This window comes from Pinus tabuliformis, chromosome 1_1 (assembly GCF_031772625.1).
Source record: "Pinus tabuliformis cultivar Carrire ecotype Pingquan chromosome 1_1, CPIR1, whole genome shotgun sequence".
Lineage (NCBI taxonomy): Eukaryota > Viridiplantae > Streptophyta > Pinopsida > Pinales > Pinaceae > Pinus > Pinus tabuliformis.
This window is the reverse complement of record NC_142297.1, coordinates 701,058,023-701,078,434: the sequence shown is the minus strand read 5'-3', so window position 1 is coordinate 701,078,434 and position 20,412 is coordinate 701,058,023. Positions and strand designations below refer to the sequence as shown.

The 20,412-nt window shown below is 32.8% G+C and overlaps 1 long non-coding RNA gene across 1 annotated transcript; it reads right to left on the bottom strand.

Annotated features, from left to right (window-relative positions):
- Positions 1-2,990: 2,990 nt before the first annotated feature.
- LOC149215436 (uncharacterized) lies at positions 2,991-3,431 on the bottom strand. The gene is made up of 2 exons (XR_016250486.1): positions 3,389-3,431; positions 2,991-3,275 (listed from the first exon to the last, which is right to left on the bottom strand). It is a non-coding gene; the product is annotated as an uncharacterized LOC149215436 (long non-coding RNA).
- Positions 3,432-20,412: the final 16,981 nt, after the last annotated feature.

Sequence of the window (20,412 nt, the reverse complement as noted above, 5' to 3'; positions counted from 1 at the left end):
ATAAACCTAGTAGAACAAGTCAAAGTAGTTGCAAATTAATAATGATTTGGAATATTTGAAAATCAAAGGAAAAGTGTTGAAAATTGAAAAATTGGAGAAGTAGAGAAATTATTTTTCAATAGAAAACCAAGTTATATTACTATTTAAGGGTAGAATTTATGTACCCGATGACATAAATTTGAAACATTTCATCTTAGATGAGCTGCACAAAATACCAAAAGTTAGACATCCTAGCTATAAAAAGATGATCACTATATTAAGAAGGGATTTTTATTAGCCAAATATGAAAATGAGATAGCAGAATATGTAGCTAGATGTCTTTAGTGCTAGCAAGTTAAGGCATCTCATCAATACCTCGTTGGATTGTTGCAAACCCTACCCATTCTAGAATGGAAATGGGGAGACAAGTTCAATGGATTTCATCACTAGACTGCCAAAGAATAGAAAATAGCATGACTCCATTATGTTAATGGTTGACAAACTTAGTAAAACAACACACTTTATCATGGTCAAATCCACTTTTAAGGCCATAAAAATTGCAAAAATATTCATGAGGGAAATTTTTAGACTTCATGGGATACCTAAAGCTGTAATTTTAGATAGGGATGCAAAATTCACATCCAAAATTTAAAAGTGGTTGTTTGAAAACATGGGAACAAAGTTAAACTTTAGTACATCCTATCATCCTCAAAATGATGGTCAAATAAAGAGGACCAATCAAATATTGGAGGATATGTTAAGGATGTATGTCAAAGGCAAACAAAATAAATGGGAGGATTATCTGCACTTAACAGAGTTTTCTTATAACAATGGATAACAAGCCTCCTTAAAATGAGGCCTTTTGAAGTCATGTGTGAAATAAGATGCAAGGTACCCCTAACCGGGGATAATCTTGAAGACAGATTGGTATTAGGCCCAAAGAAATGGAATAAGTATTCAAGTAGGTTAAACATGATTTGAAAACATCCCAAGACTGTCAAAAAAGTTATGCAAACTTGAAAACAACTCAGAAAGAGTATAATGTGGGAGATCATGTTTCTTTAAAAATAAAGCCTAAGAAGAGCACACTCAAACTTGGTAGTTGTGCCATGTTATCTCCTAGACATTGTGGACCTTTTGAGGTGTTAGCTAGGGTTGGGTCTGTAGCATATCAGCTAGCCCTACTAGCCAAAATTAAAATTCATAATGTTTTTCATCTTTCTTTGTTAAAAAAGGATGTATATGACCACTCTCATGTTATTGGTTAGCATGATGTACAAGTGGAACTAGAAGGAGAGTTCATAGTAGAACCACTATATATTCTAGACTGAAGGGTATTTACACTCCAGAATGGATATATCGTTTAGTTGAAGGTTTAATGGAAAAAATTTACCCTGGAAGAAGCAACTTGGGAGTTGGATGATGCTTTCAAAGAAACATATCCATATTTGTTTTGATAAAAATTGGAAATCATTTCTGGAAAAAGTTGTTGATTAGACACCAAGACAGTGTCAAATTAAAGTGGGGGAGGATATCATATCACTTAGATTAATGATTTTGTAATTAAATATGCATACACTTATTTCTGGTTAAAGTATATTACATTAAAAGACAAATGAACACTTTAATTACCAACAAAATTTAATGATGATAATATCTGATGTACAGATGTAATTATATGTTTTTATTTTGTGAATAGTGAAAAGAATGGGAAATTAATTATTGATTACAAATGGCTGAAAGAGATAAATGTTGCAATTATTGAGGAAGTGTTATTACCCATTAAGAAGTCCTAGGCATCTAATCTAGGTGATTATATTTAATTAAGGAATTATGATATTGGCCAATTAATTGTTTCCTAGAAGACAATAAGTTGTCCTCAAGAGTGGGAAACAAGAGATCATTTATGAGAAAATAAATACCTGGCACTTGTTGGTGAGGTGGAGGTAGTTATTAACCAAAGAAGAGTGGTAGATGAGGTAATATTTGTTGTTTTTACTAGCTTTTGTCTGATTATTTTGAGAAAGAATAAAGACTATGGAGAAGAAAGCAGCAGAAGATAGGAAAAAGAAGAATTGAAAACCTAGCTGCTCGGGGGGGCATTGGTTGTGTAACATTTTCATGGTTTGGAGGATCCAAATATCCAACAATTAATTTCCCAGAAAAGAAAAACTTATATCAAATCAATATCTCTAACTTTATATTTAATTGTTTTATATGAAGAGGGTGGGACCTGGTTATATATTTTATTTGGTTTATTAAGTTTTCATTGTCATATTCTATTTATGATTTGCATGCAAATACAAATGGAAGATAAATATTCTATTACAATTTTTTGATATTTTTCTATAGAAAAATCCCTGATTCAAGGAATATCGATTATCTTGTAAAAAAATTTCTGATTGTTTAAATTACTATACTTATTGTTTTGGTTAGAGGAAGAGACTTATTCAATAAGTCTGTTGGTAGAATAAATGTTAACTACGAGACAAATTTGGGTTAGATATATATTATTTATAGATACCAGAACTGATAGATTAACTCTATATCAGAGATGCTTTTTAGAATATATACAAACATAATTACAACGTAAAAAGAGTATATGAATAATACTAATATATGTATACATAAATGAAAATTAGAAGAATTTATATCATATACCGACTAAAATTGATATAGAAGACTTGAAAATATAACTATGTATACAAGTTATTTTATATAAGGACCTTATTAGAATAGGGATTTTTGACTTGAAAATAATAGAGATATGAGTTATATGGGAAAACTATATTGGAATAGAACTATAACAACTTTTGAAATTTTCCAGTAGAATTTTTATTTATAAATGAAGAACATGCGAGTTTAATTGAGAAAGAACTGGTAGTAAAAACTTAATAATTTTAAAATGGAAATTTAGAATTCAAAGGCCTTATGTAGCTATAGAAAATGTATAAAAAAATAATATTTATGCAGACAAAAATAAGTCTATTCTATGGTACTTAACAATCCAATAAAGAAATAGGCTTATAGCCTTTTTAAAACATTAAAATCCAAAAATAAACCGTCAAAGGATAGTATATGGCATGAGAGGCATAAAAAATTTATGATAGAAAATCCAAAATCCAAATCACTTGGTACTCTAGCCCTTGAGCAGAGGAAAATCTAGCCGAAATAGGAGATAGGATCAAGAGTTGGAAACCTCGACTTGCTAAAATAGAGATATGAATCGGTAAACAAGAAGGACATATAGTTTGAATACATTTGTAAGATTCTTCCCTCACGAGCGAAAATCATACCTATAAAAAAATAAACACATGTATGTGTTAGGAACTTTTGATAAATGATCTTAAAGAAAGACACAAAAGGTGCTAAAATATTACTATAAAATTAATGGAGGACGATAAGTCACCTAAATAAGCTTTGGTTGTAATTTTCGCATACATGTTTTGCTGTACAGTGAAATTAAAATAGTCAATATAATATTTTAATTAAGAAGGATTAAAATAAGTTAAAGCTTGGGTGTAATAATAAGAAGAAAATATACTATATAAAACACCAAGGATGCTAGGAATAATAAATTATTACAGATGGACATTAATAATAGCAAATAATTAAACTATATCTATCCATTGTTGTTACTATCCTCTTATAGAAAAATGGATAAATGACCTATAATAAAATGGCTATAGAGACCAACATGTTTAAATAGAAAATTAATGAAACATCAATTTTAATAATAATGAATTGTTGTATAGTTAAAAGCCTTAGGGTTTGAAAGCGAGACTGAACCCCAATTGGGTTATGGTTGGAATAACCCAAAATATGTAATTAGTAATTCAAAATAAAGAACCAGAGTAACTACTAAGGGTTTGCGATAATGAATTGGTATAGTTGTAAAGAGAAACAAAAATGATATATGTATTAACACATAAGCAGACTAAGAAAAGAACTAATGCACAACAACAATGACCCTCTTTCTGTAAGAAAAAAGAATATATCAAAGGTATGAAGACATAATACATCAACACTAACCTTAAAATAGGAACAATAACAAAAGACAAATTTCCCTTAATATTTTGATATCAAGACTGATACAGCTATTCAAATAAGGAATATTGTACACCTTTGGCCTTTACTAGATAGCAATAGTCTAAGACCAAACCTATGACATCCGGACGATTAAATAAATTGAATAGAAAGACCAAGAGTAAAACTTTAAAGAGAGCAATGATATTGTGAAAAAGATATAGAAATTTTAAATAGGTAACAAGGGTGAGCTCCTGGAAAATGAAGAACTTAAGAAGGATGGAGACTCTGCATATAATATTCTAAACAATCCCCTACATGATAATTCCTTGAATGAAGACCTCGACGGATAAGTGAAATTGGAATTTAGAAACTAAACCCTTTATGTAGCAGAGAACCCTTATTATTTTGCAAACATAAAATAAAAGAGAAGGCGTTATGCACAAATTAAACAATGACATTTAGCCATGAAGTCATAACACAAATGTCATAAATAAAATTTAAATAGAGCATACCTTTGTCACAAATTTTGAATTGTTGCAGAGGAACATGTTCCACTTGATAGAGCATGAATTCAATAGTTCTTAAAGAACAGATGGTGAAAAATAACATCGAAAAGAGGGAAACCACATAACACTTGGTAAGAAATATCGTTGAAATCTTAGCCACAGAGTGGTATGACCGGAAAAGGACTCTGGTGAAATGAATGTGACATAGTAAAAACTCAACAAAGTCATTATCATCACCATAAAAACCCTAATGCAATTTTTTTTTGCTGAGTTAAAATATATAATTTTAACCATTAATGTGTTAGATTGATACACCATACATGGCTTCAAGGATAAGCTCCACTTGTAGGAGTAGAACTATCCATAAGCCTCACATTTACCATATGGAATTTGATATAAACATTACATAAGTCACATTTACCATATGGAATTTGACATAAACATTACATAAGTGTAATAAGTTAATACCACTTTCACAAATAACGAGAGGAACAACGCCCTTTATATGGCCAAAATCATAATAAAACAATAAAATAGATTGTGGCAACATTTCAAATGAAATCATGACGTTTATAATGGGAAAACTATTAAATCATTGAGAATAACATAGTGTAAAGGTATAACATGAGTTTACAATCATATCTAATGATTAGTATCACATGCTTTCAATACCAATTATGAAATGGACAAAGGTCCATATTTTATATAAAGACATACAACACGTCTATCATAATATTAAACCACATGCTTTATTCAATTAATGCCTTGAAATATTATAAGGTTGGAAGTTTTTACAAGATTCAATGATAAGATGGAACAACATAACATATATGTGTATAAATTGAAGGTTGTATATATATGAGTAAGTTAAGAAAAAAAAGAAATTGAAGGTTGTATATATATGAGTAAGTTAAGAAAAAAAAAAATAGTCCGGCCCATAACCTATATGGATGAAATTAGAAAACAAATCTTTTTTAATGTTTTGGACAAATTAGAATATAAGTGACAAAAAATGCTACAAAGAATATAGGAAAAATAATCTTATGGTGTCACTGGACAATATATGTGTATGTTGAATTCTATAATATCAATATACATAGGTAAATGAATATGTACTCCTTGTAATTCAAAAAAAATAAATTAGGTGTTAGTGAGTCTTTACTTATGTTTTAATGAAATAATGGGTGAATGATGGTAAATAATACTGATATTTTTTTTTTTTATGTTAATTTCCTGTTCTAAATGGCATATGAATTCCTGATTGTTATGTGCTAGTATATGGCATAAATGGTCTGAGTTTGAAAGGGTGGTTAAATCCCTCTTTGAATATAAATAACTATCAGAATATGCCATGAATATATTGATACTAGGCCTTGGTATCATGTGTATGAGCTCTGGAAGGATGACCAAGGTTGAGCTACAAACCAATTAATTTTAATTTATATGTACATGTCAACATGGTCGAAAGCTCAGAAGAAAATAACACTATGTTCATATACATGCATAAGCATGTATATGAACATAAAAGAATATATATATATTGCGAGGCTGAAATCCAAGAGAGTCGAAGGATGGGGTTTAAGCCCATAGCCCATATGGTCACACACTATAGTTAAGTGCTAAGAGCGGAGGCCCAACTCTAATTTTATACACACACATACATAATTGCATTGGGATAGAATTCTATAGTTATGGAGGAAAAGGGCTTAACCCTCGTTAAGCCATATGACCTCATGCTATGACTAGGGTCGAGGAGTAGAGGCGTGAGCACCGAGAGTGGGCCCTAAAATGAATCAATGGTAGATGGTTCTTACTTATTGAAAAATGAAGATCCAATAGAGGAAAAATCCCCGTCAGGCCAACAAGGGGAGGGGGGAGTGCACGCTTCAATCACAACCGTTGGAATCATGGAGAGCATCATGGCCATTGATGGGATACTATATAACCTGGAGTAGGAATAGTGATAACAAACTCCCCCTGCTAGGTAAACAATGGGAGGGGGTCCGCTTTTTTATCACAATTATTGAATTCCTTAGGTGCATAGGACTGTTGGATTACTTTGAAATAATTAAAATAGGGAATTTCTAAATTATGTGGGGTTAAAGCCAATGATGGGGTCCACAACCAACATGTTAATGATGTGGACCAGAGGTTGACGTGATGCCATGATGGCGTGACACATGGCACCCAACTTTAACAATTTGAAATGGCCAACTAGGCCAAAAATGAGTGCAACAGGGCACACTTGGAGGAGGCTACATGGCGGGTGTGACATCACCTAACCTAAAGTCACAGGCACAGTTATGGGAGGGGTCCCACAATTAAATATTCATAGTTGATTCCTCCATTGGACACAAAACGTTGATCGACTATTGGGGTGGTGTGTGTGTGTATAGTCCCCGGGGTTGGATAGGGCCATAGCCCATATGGTTAAGCACTAAGGGAAGAGGCCCAACTCTAATTTTATACACATAGATTCACACACGTACATAATTGTACAGGGCTAGAATTCTATAGCTCTGGAAGAAAAAGGCTTAATGCTCGTTAATCTATATGACCTGGCATTATGACCAAGGCTGAGGAATGAGGGCATGAGAACCAGGAGTTTGCCCTAAAATGAATCAATGGTAGAGGGTTCTTTCTTATTCGGTAATGAAGATCGAATAGAGGATAGCCTATGGAAAGGTTAGCAAGGGGAGGGGGGGGAGTGCACATTTCAATCACAACTGTTGGAATCACGAAGAGAACAAAGGCCATTGATGGGCTACCATGAAACCTAGTGCAGGAACTATGATAACATACCCCACCCTTCCAGGTCAAAAATGGGAGGGGGGTCCATGTTTTGATCACAACTATTGAATTCCCCTAGTACGTAGGATTGTTGGGTTACTCCGAACTAATTACAATAGGAAATTCCTAAATTGTGTGGGGTTAGAGCCAAGGGTGGAGCCCATAACCAGCATGGTAATGATGTGGATCAGAGGGTGAAGTGGTGCCATGATGGCGTGACACATGGCACCCAAATTTGAACATTTTAAATGACCAACTAGGCCAAAAATGAGTGCCACAGGGCACTCTTGGAGGAGGCCACATGGTGGGTGTGACATCACCTAGGTTGATGTCACATATATATATATATATATATATGGGGTCGGACAAGGTCATAGCCCATGTGTTCAAGCCCTATAGTTAAGCACTAACGACAGAGGCCCAACTCTAATTTTATATATATAGACACACACACACATGCATAATTGCACAGGGCTAAAATTATATAGCTCTGGAAGAAAAGGGCTTAAACCTCAATCATCCATACAACCTCACTCTATGACTAGGTCTGAGGAGAGTAGGCATGAACATTGGGAGTGGGCCCTAAGATAAATTAATGGTGGAGAGTTATTGCTTATTGTATAATGCAAATCCAATAGAGGAAAACCCCTCACCAAGCCAGCAAGGGGAGGGGGAGAGTTTATGTTTCAATCACAACTGTTGGAATCGTAGAGAGCACTGGGGCCATTAATGGGATACCATGGATCCTGGACCAAGAATTGTGATAACGAACCCCCCCCTTCCAGGTCAATAATGGGAGGGGGGTTAGTGTTTTGATCACAACTGTTAAATTCCACAGGTGCATAGGATTGTTGGATTACTCCGAATTAATTATAATAGGGAAGTTCTAAATTGTGTGGGGTTAGAGACAATGATGGGGCCCACAACCATCATGGTAATGATGTGGACTAGAGGGTGACGTGGTGACATGATGGTGTGACACAGGGCACTGTTGGAGGAGGCCACATGGAGGGTGTGATGTCATCTATGTTGACATCACGCGCATGGTTATGGGAGACATCCCACAATTAAATCTTGGCAGTTCATTCCACTGTTGGACGAGGATTGTCGAACAAAGGAATGAACTGCCAATATTTAATCGTGGGATGTCTACCATAACCATGCTCGTGATGTCAGCATAGGTGACGTCACACCCGCCATGTGGCCTCCTCCAAGAGTGCCCTGTGGTACTCATTTTTGGCTTAGTTGGTCATTTCAAATGGTGATTATCTAGTTATGATTTGTCAATCACTATGGTTAAGTGCTACGGGCGGAGGTCCAATTCTAATTTTATATATGTAAACACACACACACACACACATATACATAATTGCATGGGGTTGGAATTCTATAGCTCTGGAGGAAAAGGGATTAACCCTTGTTAAGCCATATGACCTTTGCGCTATGACCAGTGTCAAGGAGTGGAGGCGTGAGAACTAGAAGTGGACCCGAAAATGAATAATTGGTGGAGGGTTCTCGCTTATTAGACAATGAAGATCTAATGGAGGAAAACCCCTCACCAGGTGAGCAAGGGGAGGGGGGGAGTGCATGCTTCAATCAAAACTGTCGGAATCACAAAGAGCATTGGGGCCATTGATGGGCTACCATGGAACTTGGAGCAAGAATCATAATAATGGAACCCTTTGCAAGGTCAAGAATGGAGGGGTGTCCATGTTTTGATCACAACTGTTGAATACCCCAGGTACATAGGACCGTTGGATTACCATGAATTAATTATAATAGGGAATTTGTAAATTGTGTGGGGTTAGAGCCAATGGTGGGGCCCACATAAAGCATGGTAATGATGTGGACCAAAGGGTGACGTGGTGCCACGATGGCGTGACACATGACACTTGAATTTGATCATTTGAAATGACCAACTAGGCCAAAAATGAGTGCCATAGGGCACTCTTGGAGGAGGCCACATGGCAGGTGTGATGTCACCTAGGCTAGCATCACCAACATGGTTATGGGAGGAATCCCACAATTAAACCTTAGCTATTGATTCCTCTATTGGACAAGGACCATTGATCGACCATTGGGGTAGTGTGTGTGTGTATATATATATATATATAGTCCTCAGGGATGGACAAGGTCACTTGGGATAGGTAGGTGCCATTGGGTGGTGACGTGGCTATGCCAGGTGTAGACGAGTAGGATGGTGAGCTAGCTAGTGGCCACATGGCAGTTCAAGATGACATGGTAGTGTTTAATATCCCAATATTCAATTAGCCACAACTTTCAATCTAGAGGTTTGATTAGGGAAAATTTTATATCATTGGAAAGGTCTCGATGAGACAAACACAATGGAGCTATTTGTTTTGCGTTTTGAAAAGTTTTTAAAATATCAAATTTTTAGACCCCATCTACATAACAATACCTTGGAGGTTGGGTCATCATAGTAACATACCTCCTTTCACCTTTCATGAGGTCTATGGGTGCTAAGGGGGTGTGTTACAAAATTAATGAAAAGGTGGAGTGAAAAATTTGATAAAGCTTTGAATATTTCTTGTTCTTATCTCCTTAAGAGTGGTGAACAGCTATTTCCTCCGCCCTGTCCTCAATTCACTCAAGTATCCCTTCCCTCCCTTATTTTCTGTACATAATCTCAACTAGCACTTATATATCTTGCTCCTTTGTACCTTCCTATTATTCTATGCTTTGTTCCATTCCATTACTAGTCCACCTTTATTTTGGCTGGCGCTCTTTCCTTTAATGCACCCCTTCCTTAAAATTCCAATTCACAGGAAAAAGTGTAGTTCGATTGAGAGTCGCTTCTTATTGGCCAAGAAGAGGTCTATTAGGTTAACTGATAGCTATAGGTGGTCATATCAATATTCATAGAATACTTACAATCTAGATTATGCTCTGATTACTCTACCTAGCATCACAAAGAGGCACACATTAAGGCTTTTGCTGCTAATGAGTGCTTGGTGTCAGGACATTTTATATTTTTAAGTGGTTTTAGAAGAAAGAAAGAGTGTTATGAAGTTAATGTAATTCACTATAATATCTTGTTTAGAATATGAAGTTAGTGCAATTCACTATAATATCATGTTTAGAATTCTAGGAAGAGCATATAAATGGGACACACTAAAAAAGTTTTCGCTGGAGTCTCTAATAATTGTATTAACTATAAGTTTTTTTGAATATATAAATTTATATTTTAAAGAAGTTTTTATAAATTTTAAGAGTTTATTGATGAATTTCAAATTTGAAGGTTGTTTCAATTGGATTTTTTTTGGGAGGGGGGGCGAAGGGGGCGAGTGGATTGTCCATTTCTTCTCAACCAAATCATCAGTAATAAAACTAGCATAGATCCATCTTAACTCCAAATCTACCAAGGGTTGAGAGGGATCAAATCGCTTGAAGTGCAAATCCCTTTTAGAGTGAAAAGATAATTCATCCGTCTTGACGCTTGGTAGATCTAGAGTTAAGATGGATCTACGCTGATTTTAACATTCACGTCACTCTTTTCAACACCTCCCACATTCTTCATAACACTTTTAATACTCTTTTCTAATCCACTATGGTTTACTTTGAGATAAACCATAGGAAACAATCCCATCTTGACTCGGCTAAAATCATAAAAATGGGACATGCCTGACCTATCTAACAAAGTCATACTTAACATTTAAAGTAAAAGACGAGCTGCCATGCTTGGCTGCGAATTAATTGAGCCATTCATACATGTGAGAGACCATAGAATAACTAGAGTCAGTCACATTGTGCCAAAGCATTCCGCCAAAGCATTCCTATCAAGCAGAATCGTTGCAAGTAGTTCTTCCCCTACTGGTGTGTGTCACTAGAAGTTCCATAAGCACCAACGAATGGATTCCTTCATCAAAACTTTCTCACTCGAAATTCGCTGAACGTTCCACTAATTATCATTTTTAAATTACTTGGCAAGCTATGTTGAGGCATCTCTGCCATTAAATTTTTCATCTAATAATTTTTAACATCAATTTTATTATTTATTATTTATTATAAATTGGATAAAAAAAATTAATGGAAATGTTAAAAAATTTCTATTTAAAATTTTTAAGTAATGTTTTTTAATATTAATTCTAAAATTTTGACTATTAAAATTTTAATATTTATGGAAATGTATTATTTAAATTTATTTTTTTTATTATTTAAAATTTTATTAATTTTCAAATTTTGATTATTAAAATTTATAAAATTATGTTATTTACCATTTTACATAATATTTTTAACATCCATTGTTAACCGTTAAAATTTGTATATTGATATAAAAAGTATTTAAAAGAAAATTATTGAAATTATTGAATAAGTGTCGATCTATGATATTCATCGACCAATTCTACTGGTTTTATTAAATTCAAACTATTTTATGAGGACGATGCATTTTGTCAGCCATACACGGCGCCTTTTCACGTCGGTACCACCACTGCCTGCCTTCTTAACCGGCGGTCAGCGCCGCCAACCTACCCTGCGGCTCCAGCTCCCAGTTTTGTTTTGTAATATTGAATTTTTTATTACAGTCTATATTTTAAGGTACTATAATATTTATTTGATTCTTTAAAATATTTATTTGGTTTATGGTAGCGAGAGGACTATTTTAATTTTAATATAAGGGAAATGTGTAATTATTTTAATTTTAATTGATATGTATTTTTATTAAATAAAAGTGAAATATTTATTAAATAGAAAAGAGAAAAGTGTAATTTTATATATAATAATAATATTTTATTTTTAATAATAAATATTTTTAATAATAAATAAAATATTTCAATATTTATATTAAATAATATGATTTTATATAAAGATGAGGTAATTGAGAATTTAATTTAAAAATAAATTTTATATTTATATTTTAGTAAGAAGAACATGTAAGTTTTTTTTTTAATATTTTAATGTCTATATTAAATAATAAAAAAGATATTTCACTTTCGCAAACAAGGATTACACCTCCCAATGCCATTAACACTATTGTGGTTACTATAATCCCACTTTCTAGTATTTTCATACCAAACATTCCATCAAAAGTCACAAGTCTTCAAGATTTTGATCTTTGTCGAGATGACTGCTTATATGGTTGATATGGTGATGAGCTTAAGTCGATTGCAGATTCCCAGAATATTCCGGATGGACATAGGCGCGGTCAATTTTTTGACCACCACATCCATATCCATCGAATCATGGATCTCGAAATATTCTGAAAATCTGCAATCACTTAAGGATGACCGTTGATATAACACTGCTATAAACATATCAGAAAACTATCCTAAATTAGTCATTTTATATATATACAAACATACATTTTTTCACACTATTGTGTGTCACCTAATCGAGGTACAGATAGAAAGAGACAACATAAAAGAAATAATGAAACCCATTAGAAGCCAGTACTACGCCAAGATGGGTTTTCTTTAAAAAAGAAATACTATATATTGGTTCAAACATTAACTGTATGAGGCAACATTTATACGTGAGCATATTAAGTATAAAATTTAAATTGCATTGCTCATGCGATGTGCCAAACAGATGAATAGTTATCAATTGAAGGAATACAGCAACCTGAAAAGAGTAGGTTCAAAACGGGTACCTTGGATATGGGATCAGATCTACTTAACTTTCTTTATATATATATATATATATATATATATATATATAATTTCAATTTAGGTTTAATATTATTTTTTTTAGGGAGTGAAAATATAAATTAATTTTGAAAATGATATTAACCATTAAATAATTAAATGTTTATTTTTAAATAACATTAATCATTTTTCGATTTAAAACGAACAAAATAATAATAATGAAATTAAACAAATTTTATAGTCTATTTTTGAATATTAAAATTAATTTATTGCTTTACTTGTATTTGTGTATTAAAATATGTGTATTAAAGTGATGGTTCCTTCTCTATATATAAATATAAAATAACTTAAAGAATTTAGGCTTTTGTGATCCATATCAATTTTGAGAAGAATCTTTGGCCAAAATCACATAGAGAAACCAATGAGCAGATCTTGCTATGCATTATAAATAGATCGGGTAGAATATCCAATGACCAAATTTCCAAATCAAGTAACGGCTAAAATGATAACAGCTAGATTGACTAGGGAACGGCTAGTTAGACTATGAAGGGCATAATTCATTTAAATAAGTAAATCCAGTTATTAATTTTCTTATAAATGGACAATTTTATAATTGCAAATATATGTTAGAATAAGCGAGTTAATAAATCAAGTCATAGAGAACAGTTAATTATATTTTAAATAAAATATAAGTTAATTATATTTTAAATAAAATATAAGTTAAAGGGACATTTAAATCTTAATTTAAATTAAGAAAATAAATGAATAAAATAATTAGTTATCAAAGAAGTTATTAGTTAGTTGAATAAGTTAGAAATAGAATAATCTATAAATAGTTAATTCTATTTTAAAATAAAAGCTAAATGACATATATTTATGAATATATATTAAAATAAAAAGATTTATATTCGTAATCAAAGAGTATCCCTATAAAAATACTAGAGAAATTACAATATTAATTAATAGTTTATTAAGGATAAAAATAGTTTATAAAAAATAAAAATAAAAAATAGTCAAAAATAAATATTAGAGAATTCAAGTATTAGAAAAATTACAAATATTAAAATTAAAAAAAATAAAAATAAAAATATTAGTTTAAAAGTCAAATAAATAAATAAATAAATAAAAATAAAAAATAAAAAATATTAATATTGATTTAAAAATCAAAGAGTTTAAATATATAAATATTAGGGAATTCAAGTACAAAAAAAAAGAATATTTAAGGGAGAAAACGACTAGGAGGAGAGGGCTGGGACTCAGCAATTACTGATCTTCCAGCCATCCTCTCTATTGAGATTGTTTGGCCTTTTTTCAATCTCAAGGGCTTCCCTAAATTTCCGGTGATGGAATTGCGACACTCTAGCAATCACACTTTCTTCGATGCAGACATGATTATTGGTTTTCTCCACATGCTCTGCTAAAGCGTAAGACTTGGTTCTCATATGCTTGAGATACACCACTAACAATAGTTTCACCAGACCCACTACAACTTTAAACGAGATGGATCTATAAATGTTTTTAATTATTGATAAAATGACAAATTGGAATGTTTTAGGTTTATTAGCAAAAGTAAATTATAATTTAAAATAAAATAAGAATAAATTTATCATTTATTTTAGAATTTATCTTTACATGATAAAATACAAATTTACCGTTTATTTTATTTAACATAAACTCCAATACAAATTTAATATTTATTTTATTTAACATAGTTATTTTAAACTTCAATATATTACTAGTGAATTTATTTTAAACTAAGTTTTATTAAAAAAATTAATATATTTATGTTAATATCTAATCTAGTAAACTAGTGAGAAACAAGAAGTCTAAGTCTAACACTATGTCAATGTTTACCGGGATTTGTTTTAAATATCTAAATTTATAGGTAGTTTAGTTGTTTTTTAAATTTATTACCAAATTTTATTTTATATTAAATAAATGTATATCTAATTTCTTACTTAGTTTTTCTATATCAAGTTGGTAGGATTAATAAATTAAAAGATCAACACAATTTTGGTATGTCATAATATCTACTTTCTTATGTCTTAACATGTTACATTAACACGGTACTAGAAATGATCATGGTTTCATAGCAAGTCTCCAATTTGTTACAATTTTTCTTGCAACTAATTTGGAAGCTATCAATTGAAGTGTAAATGACATGTGATCAAACAACTTCTATGCAAATAAGCCATTTCTTGGTTTGAATCTCATGAGATTAACACATTTCATTAAATGGAGAGTAAATGCACTGTTATTACGAAGGATGAGTTGTAGTTTTGTTGTTGTTTGATACAAACTTTGTTTGTGATACAAACCTCTCTACTACCACCATTGTTCTAGTTTACATAGAGATAGAAATATGTGCAACCCGATTGAATTCTAGAGCATGGGGCTATTATCATTGTAACATGTTAAAAATATAAAATGTGTCATTTACCATGTGGTTTTTGGCTGATTCGAGGATTATGTTTATATATTATAAATATAGTTAAATTACATCACCAAATTCCTTATGCATTTGTTGGTGTTGTTTCAAAAGATATTGTTATAAGCGAGAAATAATATGATGATATTATTTAAATCAATTGGCTATAATATTGCAAATAACTATTATTAATATTAGCTGAAGTAATATAGTATAGTGTAATATTTAATTTTTATCACTAAATTTTTGACAAAAATAATTCCATAAAAAAATTATGTAATCATAGCAATTTTATGTATTTGAATGCAAATTATAAACTCAATATATCTAGGTGGTGTTTTAACTTAATGGAGTAAAAAAATCTCCATGATTTAGAGAGTTGTTATGGAAAGAAAAATGAAATTTATTATGTAATCATAGCATTTTTACGTATTTGAATGCAAAATATAAACTCAATATATCGATGTGTTTTAACTTAAGGAGTTGTCTATAATGCGACTTTTTGGAGATTCCGGTGACGGAATCCGGCGGAAGAAATTGAGGTTAAATCTTGATTTGTTGCAGTTAAAATGGTTTCTTAACTGCATATTTGGATTCAGCACCCTGAAAAACCCTAGGATGCTTTCATTGTGCAGAAACTAGCTATCAAACTTGCGATTCCAATAAATTCCTGCCGGATTTCGACCGAAAAACCCCGCCGGAAAGACTTTCAAAAAGTCGCGTTATATACAACTGCTTAACTTAATGGAGTAAAAAAATCTCCATGATTTAGAGAGTTGTTAGGGAAAGAAAAATGAAAAGTATAACATAATGGGGGAGATACAAATAAATTTAAAATATATAATGATATTATATAAATTTTCCTCAAATTATTTAAAGAAAATGATATTTTTAAAATAAATAAAATAATTGATTATCAAATATAATTGTTCTTTCATATATATATATATATATATATATATATTTCATACAAATTAATTAATTTACACCCATAAATAAATAAAATCTTATCTCTATTCTTATATTTCCAAATGTCACGAAATATCAAAGGTTAGGTTATATGTCGATCGTAGAGGCCACTGCATGAGCCCATTTTTCAGTTGGCCCATTCATATCTTCAGAGCCCTTTCTAGTTTAGTAAGGCTTCTTTAGTTGAGATATCCCCGTACAAATTAATTAATTTACACCCATAAATAAATAAAATCTTATCTCTATTTTTATATTTTCAGATGTCACAAAATATCAAAGGTTAGGTTGTATGTCGATCGTAGAGGCCACTGCATGAGCCCCTTCTTCAGTTGGCCCATTCATATCTTCAGAGCCCTTTCTAGTTTAGTAAGGCTTCTTTAGTTGAGATATCCCCGTACAAATTAATTAATTTACACCCATAAATAAATAAAATCTTATCTCTATTTTTATATTTTCAGATGTCACAAAATATCAAAGGTTAGGTTGTATGTCGATCGTAGAGGCCACTGCATGAGCCCCTTCTTCAGTTGGCCCATTCATATCTTCAGACGCCTTTTCAGTTTAGTAAGGCTTCTTTAGTTGAGATCTCCCTGTGACATCAACTTGGGGACATTTGGTCCCATGTACTCCCTTCAATAACACTCATTTTATTAGCCATGACCTTTGTATTTCAAGCACATATGTATATGAGACTCTTTTATATCATTGTATTACTTTCTAGCCCATTGATGCATGCACATAGTGTATCATGTACTATTTTTCTCACACCCACATTGTTGGACGCACTATTATTATTGTACTGAGTTATCTTAGTCGGTATGAGTATGCCTCCCTTGCCTCATTGAGGTCACGTACAAATAATAAAGGAGAATTTTCTTTGACCAATAGGTTTTGCTTCCTCCGGTTATATTTCTTCCCTATGCTGCAATGGTTCTCTCATTCTTTCTCCATTTGACTCCCCCTTTGGTTTCTGGTGAATGTGAATGTACAATGTATTTTGGTCATACGATGTGCTCCTAACACTCGTACATTGGGGAACTATCTATTATCACCTTTAAAGTGACCAACTAGCCATTTTCCATTAGGATGATAGAAACACACCATGTGCTATGAGTTTTACGCATTAAACCCACTTTCACCTTCAGAAATAATTTAGAGAACCATTTTTCCTAAAAAGTTGTCTTTAGTATGACTTTTTGGACTTTCCAGTGCCGAAATTTGGTAGAACAATTTTGAAGTGAAATTTTGATTTGTGTTATTTAATCTGATTTTTTAACTGTATATATGGATTCAACACCTTGAAAAACCCCTAGGGAACTTCGATTGTACAGGGATTACCCATCAAGCTTGTGATTTCAATAAATTCCTGCCATATTTTAGAGAAACTAGAACAGAAAAACCCAGCAGAAAGACTCCCAAAAAGTCGCACTAAAGACAACTCCAATTATTTTTGCTTAACCACTTGAAAATAATTGAGGAACAAATTTAATTAATTTCATGTTATTCTCATATTTACCTATTTTTGTGAAAATAATTAACATATTTTCACCCATACAAAGGAATATTTATTTTATTTTATGTTTAGCATTAATGAGGTTGCATTATGTCCATGTCTAAGAATAACACCCGAATAGGGTGGGGATGTCTAAGAATAACACCCCCGAATAGGGTGGGGATGTCTAAGAATAACACCCGAATAGGGTGGGGATGTCTAAGAATAACACCCAAATAGGGTGGGGAATTGAACCAGTGATTTAACATCTAGGAGTGTCTTAAAAATGCACCCGATCGCCATCTATCTAAGACCCCGTGGATATCCATAGGAATGACTAAATAAACCAATGTTTATTTATTATTCCTTAAACATTTAACCTTTATCCCTTGAAATAATTATTTATTAATTATTTTTAACACATTTTGACCGCATTACCCATAAATAATTAAATAAAATATTATTTATTTATTATTCCTCATTTCTTCGTGAAATAATTATTAAATGATTATTTAATAATTATTTCTAACTTGCTTTGACCATATATTCTTAAAGTAATTAATAAGTCATTTTTATTTATTTATTACTTTAACAACTTTTCTTATTTAACTTAATTAATCATTAGTTTTTTAGTCTCTTCAATAAATAACGGTTTTTCACCATTTCATCAATATTTTCCTATCCTAAATATACTAATAAATCTTGATTTGGTCTAATAATATTCTATTATTTGATTAAATCTAGACCCATCCTAGCATTTTATTATAAATAGAGAAGTCTTCCTTCACTCTCTACATATGATCATTATCATCATCATTAATCTAATATTTTTACTTTCGAGCTCCCCTCTGTGAGTTCAACTTCCATTGTCAAGAGAGAGAAATAGCCAACTAAAGTGTAGGGATATCAAAAGAACCCTCTTGTGGATGAGGGCTTTAGAGACCCGTGTCTACATTCTTCTTCCTATGCGAATATTATTAATAAAAAAAGTTCCATTGGGTGTTATATATGCAACTTTGGTATACAGATCTTTTGATCTTCCTGTGGATGAGGGCTTTAGAGACCCGTGTCTACATTCTTCTTCCTATGTGAATATTATTAATAAAAAACGTTCCTTTCCATTGGGTGTTATATATGCAACTTTGCTATATAGATCTTTTGATCTTCTTCTTTTAACGGTTTTATACGGTTTTAACATCTTTTTCTACCTTTTCTTCTTGTTAGGAGAATACATCACCAACAATCCAAGTGGAAAAAGTGTTTATAAAATAAAGCCATAACCTTCATGGCTTTCATAAGGTAATGGTAAGTGATAGAGATCCAAAGTTCACAGGAATTTTTTCTCATACTCAGTCACAAACTCTGAGTCTTAGAGCAGAGAACTAAATAATTACATGAAAATTGCAGTCTGAGAAAATCCGCGAGGGAAAGCCTTTTGAGCACAATAAATTGAACATCTCGATGATGTTTAACCCACATATGGTGTTAATATATATATATGTATGTTGAATTCTATAACATTTTTTTATTTTTATTTTTATTTTGTTTTATTTTATTTTTTTCTAAATTAGACTAATTCTATTAATGTAACAAAAGTAGTACAAGGAGGCATCGGCCTCTGCAGAGCAAGCCCCAAATTATGCCATGTTTAACAACAAAAGACTGGAAAGAGACTATCCACACCAGGGAAACCAGTCCAAAACTATAAGAGTTTTCTGCCCATGTAGGGGTAACAGCCTGTAGGGGTAACAACCTGTTCTGCGCCTGAGTATTGTGGGTTGGGTCTTCAGAGTTTTGTGGCTCCTCTCTAAATGCCACCGAGATAGTCGCTATTATGCAGGGACGTTCCAACGTGTAGCGAAATTGAAATTGTGCAGAATGACTGGGCTGCAGAGATGATATAGAGGCAGCAGGAGGCTGGGGAGCAACATCAACATGCCGAGGACTTGAAGTTTGAGCCCGCCCCCGACCGTTGCGAGTGGCTGGGTAGCGCCCAAAGAAATGAGCCCTCTAAGGGGAGGATGAGTCAGAGGGGGACGAGTCAGAGAGGGACAAGGAGGGGGGTGATCTTCCTCTGCTACTACCCCTCCTGCAACGCATTCGATGATGCAGACGAGGCATGCTCACTTGGGCAAAATTGAGCGAACGGGGACGAGAAGGAGCAGTGCCAAAGAATGAGTGGTCAATGGGAACAGAAGGACCTGTAATTAGCGGTTCAGAGCAGAAATTCAAGACTGAAGAACCAGTGCCTAGGATTCAAGACCGAAGAACTAGTCAGTAGACAACATAGAAGACTCTGCGATAAATGTGCACCATCCATCATCTCAATGCAACATAGAACTTAGCAGCATCTCCTCGTTGTCATGCACGAGCTCGGCTCTGCAGCAGCAGGGAGACAATTGCAGTTCAGAGGAGGCGGAGCGGGGGGAAGACGGTTTGAAGAGGCCATCTTAAAAACCAAATTGATGAAGCCTCGATCCGCACAGTTCATTAATGTGCCATTAATATTGGCGGTGGCTTTCTGTATATGCTTCTGAGTGGAAGCGTGGGTGGCTAGGTGGCCTCGCCACTTGCCAACCCAAGGTCGCTGCATAGTACCTGCGTGCCTAAACACCC